The 4,904-nt window shown below is 36.0% G+C and overlaps 2 non-coding genes across 2 annotated transcripts; both read right to left on the reverse strand.

Annotated features, from left to right (window-relative positions):
• TRNAV-CAC (transfer RNA valine (anticodon CAC)) lies at nt 1-73 on the reverse strand. The gene has a single exon. It is a non-coding gene; the product is annotated as a tRNA-Val (tRNA).
• A 3,007-nt stretch (nt 74-3,080) lies between these two features.
• On the reverse strand, nt 3,081-3,153 carry TRNAV-CAC (transfer RNA valine (anticodon CAC)). Its single transcript has one exon. It is a non-coding gene; the product is annotated as a tRNA-Val (tRNA).
• Nucleotides 3,154-4,904: the final 1,751 nt, after the last annotated feature.

Raw genomic sequence — 4,904 nt, forward strand, 5'->3', positions numbered from 1 at the left:
TGTTTCCGCCCGGGATCGAACCGGGGGCCTTGTGCGTGTGAAGCACACGTGATAACCGCTACACTACGGAAACTTGAAAGCAACGGGTGAAATTGCTAATAAAGGTCTTCAGTTCAAACAGTTCAAATGGGTTTGACTTTATCTAAACTAGCTAAAAAACGCGGCTTCACCCGATCTTGACTGTATGATGATAACATTTTATTCCCGCAATAATGTGTACTAATCTAAAAATATATGTATAGAAGTACTCACAACTTAAGGAGTCACACGGGCAAATAGGTGTGTAGGTATAGATTACCTAGAACTATAGAATTATACTTACTTACTGTGGTCGAATTTTTTAATTCAGTAATAAGTACGTTTTATTGTCGCCATGCAAGAATTTTGAAAGAATATAAGTACGAGTAATCATTGATGAATCTAAACTTTATTACTAGGTATTATTAGTTTTATACTGCTCGATTAAACCACGTCAGTAAAAGTAAAAATTCCATACAAATGCAACGAGCCAACGTTTGCGTCTTATTAAGAAGATCGCAATTGCAGCAATGTACCGCAAGTTGATCATGTCTAGTTTTTGTTCCAATGAAATCGAAAGTGATGGCTGGGATAGGCATTTATCGATAAGTTTGGCATTGTGGATATTTTTGTCTATATTGTGAGGTATAAGATCTACTGCTTCCCATTTACATTTTAAATAAGTGCCCTCTCCCTGAGTGTTCTGGATGAGATCGCTTGATAGCGTTAAGACCACCAGAATTGTGTCAGTCTCTTTNTTTAGGTTTTTATTGGCATTCAAGCTGTAGATCCTGGCTACACAGGAGTTGCAGTGGTGGGAAAGAAAGGTGGGAATAGTCCCAATACTGTTGGTTTGGTGACATTTGTTGACATTATTGAGATGCTTCGGAACAAACCTATTTTAGTTCCCTTCTACACTACGTCAAAGTTTATTGATCACGATCATGGTGACCATAAGCCTACGTCATGTTAGAGTCGTAAATAACTTTAACAAACAGTAATGACACTGGCCTTCATAAACTGGTTGTGTCTGATCTATTGCACTAACTAATACTTTTGCTAAACTATGTTATTTTATTCTGTTTATGGAAAAAAAACTTACTTTTATTAATAAACTAGCTGACCCGGCGAACTTTGTTCCGCCTTAATGGCAATAAATAAGCAGACTTTTTTTAAAACTTCGAACGGGATAAAAAGTATCCTATGTCCTTTTCCTGGCTCTAAACTACCTCCCTGACAATTTTCAGCTAAATCGGTTCAGCCGTTCTTGAGTTATAAGCGAAGTAACTAACACGACTTTCTTTTATATACAGTGTGAGTCACGTTAAAGTGTACATATGAAAATAGATGAAACTAGACCTATTCTTATCGACAAAAAAGAGGTCAAAAAATTTTTGAGATTTTTTTTTAATTTTTTATAGTTTTTTTTTTCTTCCAATTACTTATTGTAAAGAAAACGTAATAACTTTTAAACTAAGCGGTATATCCTGATAAAATAAAAACAGTAATAATGCTAAATAACAGGCAATACTAAAACAATACATAAAATACATAAAAAAGGCCAACAAATAATAAAAAATGATACTTTTTGAAAAAAATCTGCTTTTAAATTCGTGTTTTTTTGGTTATTTGATAAATTTCTCCAAAAAATGCCCCTTTATCAGGTGGTTTTTATTACTTTGTATTATTCTCTATCGTATTACCTTCGTTAAACCAAAAATTGCATGTCTCTATCCCTATCACAACGTTTGCAATGATCGTTTGAACTAAGCCTCTCCGGGCGCGCCATTCAACGCTTCGTTAACAACGAAACTGAAAATGGCTTTAGATTTGTTATTTTGATAAAGACAAGTTAGATTTCAAATAAAAACAAAAGATTTCGAAGTAAAATAAGCATTTTAGTTAAAATTAAAATTGTCTCTAACTGTAGCGGAGAATAATGTTGTGGCAGGCCTTTGTTCAAACGATCATAGCAAATGTTGTGATAGGGATAGAGACATGCGATTTTTGGTTTTACAAAGATAATACGATAGAGAATAATACAAAGTAATAAAAACCACCTGTTATAGGGGCATTTTTTGGATAAATTTATCAAATAACCAAAAAAACACGAATTTTAAAGCAGATTTTTTTTCAAAAAGTATCATTCTTTATTATTTGTTGGGCTTTTTTGTGTATTTTATGTATTTTTTTAGTATTGCCTGTTATTTAGCATTATTACTGTTTTTATTTTATCAGGATATACCGCTTAGTTTAAAAGTTATTACGTTTTCTTTACAATAAGTAATTGGAAGAAGAAAAAATCTATAAAAAATTAAAAAAAAATCTCAAAAAATTTTTGACCTCTTTTTTGTCGATAAAAATAGGTCTAGTTTCATCTATTTTCATATGTACACTTTAACGTGACTCACACTGTATATAGATGATGTTTCAACGACGCTATAGGATATTGTTTGTAAACAACGACCACTGTTAAAATAGAGATTGGTCGTCCAGTCGTAGTCGAGTTAGATAATATTATGTAGCTATATGTATTTTGGGTCTACATTCATAAATCGAAATAAAATACATTCCAAGCTTCATGTTGTAACAATCTAAATAAAACCACATAATAATATTATGAGTGAGTAGGTATTACTCTCTACTTAACTTTACAGAAGAACAATTCTCTAAACTATCGTTGTAATCCGCTGTTTTCAAAAAGTTACTCAGAAACAATATTTTTGCAATTTTCAGAATTACTTCAATTCGTAAAAATTTATTGTCGACCAATAAAATAAGTAACCAAGTACAAGCAAAAGTTTCATAATTACTTTTTGTTTGCAAAATTCACGCCAATTTATCGTGAAATTCTAAACGCCTTTTGCAAATAGAATGGCAACTGCTCTGACCCGTTTGATTTTAGCTTACAAATTACTTCAGGCGTAAGATAAATAGGTAAAGTCTATGAAAACAATGTCAAGAATAACAATTTTAATTAAAAAAATCCACGATATATTATTTAATTTGTTTATTTACTAGCAAAAATAAAAATGAAGGCGAAAGATACAAAAAAAATTACCTGTTTCCGCCCGGGATCGAACCGGGGGCCTTGTGCGTGTGAAGCACACGTGATAACCGCTACACTACGGAAACTTGAGAGCAATGGGCGAAATTGCTAATAAAGGTCTTCAGTTCAAACAGTTCAAATGGGTTTGACTTTATCTAAACTAGCTAAAAAACGCGGCTTCACCCGATCTTGACTGTATGATGACAACATTTTATTCCCGCAATAATGTGTCCTAATCTAAAAATATATGTATAGAAGTACTCACAACTTCAGGAGTCACACGGGCAAATAGGTGTGTAGGTATAGATTACCTAGAACTATGGAATTATACTTACTTACTGTGGTCGAATTTTTTAATTCAGTAATAAGTACGTTTTATTGTCGCCATGCAAGAATTTTGAAAGAATATAAGTACGATTGATGAATCTAAACTTTATTACTAGGTATTATTAGTTTTATACTGCTCGATTAAACCACGTCAGTAAAAGTCAAAGTTCCATACAAATGCAACGAGCCAACGTTTGCGTCTTATTAAGAAGATCGCAATGGCGATGCAGCAATGTACCGCAAGTTGATCATGTCTAGTTTTTGTTCCAATGAAATCGAAAGTGATGGCTGGGAATGCTGGGATAGGCAGTTATCGATAAGTTTGGCATTGTGGATATTTTTGTCTATATTGTGAGGTATAAGATCTACTGCTTCCCATTTACATTTTAAATAAGTGCCCTCTCCCTGAGTGTTCTGGAAGAGATCGCTTGATAGCGTTAAGACCGCCAGAATTGTGTCTGTCTCTTTTCCGTATTTATTTATTTTCTTACAAGAAAAGAACGAACGAAATATTTTACCCCTACTAAGGGCTGATTTTACCATCGTCGGATAACTTTTAACTGAAGAATAAACTTGTCATTTTGACATATTTCCCAAACTGAAACTGTCAATGTGCCAAACTTATTCTTAGATTAATATTTACTCTACCCGTCTAACCGTCAGAAATGGAAGCACATCGCCAGGAGAGCTACCCTCGGGGATGACATCACCCCACCATGTACAATTGTACGCTCGTAGCGCAACCACGACCACTCTGACAAGAGTGCCCGACTAAGAAGATAATATTTACTCTTGTTTGGTTGAATGAACTGCTACACTTAGGTACAGCAAATCAATCAGACACAACAACTACATAAGATGACACAGTGTTTACCTAGATGGGCTATCATCTGTACGTCTTCTTCTTCTTTTCGTGTCGACAACAATCCTACACAGTTCGTTCGTTCGTTTCAGCCAAATGACGTCCACTGCTGGACAAATGCCTCCTCCAAGGTTTTCCACAATGCACGGTCCTGCGCTGCCCGCATCCAGGCTCTTCCCGCGACCTTTACGAGATCGTCGGTCCACCTAGTAGAAGGCCTGCCCACGCTACGTCTTCCAGCCCGTGGTCGCCACTCGAGAACTTTTCTGCCCCAACGGCCATCGTCTCTACGAGCTATGTGCCCCGCCCACTGCCACTTGGTTTTAGCAATTCTGCGAGCTATGTCAGTCACTTTGGTTCTCCTGCGGATCTCCTCATTTCTGATTCGACTACACAGTGTCAGCCCAAAACTCCAAATCTGTACATCGATATCGTGGTAATCGGTTTTATCGACTACCACCCATCACTATGGTGTCGTGAGCGTCGTGAAACCGAAAGTGATGCGTCGTGAGAATCGGGTCAGGCCGGTGGCCTGTATCTGGCTGCGCCTGCGCCGAACTCGGCTAGCTTTGAACGTTCTAGAAGTAGATCAGGTCCTTGCAACTGGTTACATGTCATGCATAGTACATTATTATAATAGCACAGTGT

This window comes from Ostrinia furnacalis, unplaced genomic scaffold (genome assembly GCF_004193835.3).
Source record: "Ostrinia furnacalis isolate ACB-3 unplaced genomic scaffold, ASM419383v2 OfSCF0995, whole genome shotgun sequence".
Lineage (NCBI taxonomy): Eukaryota > Metazoa > Arthropoda > Insecta > Lepidoptera > Crambidae > Ostrinia > Ostrinia furnacalis.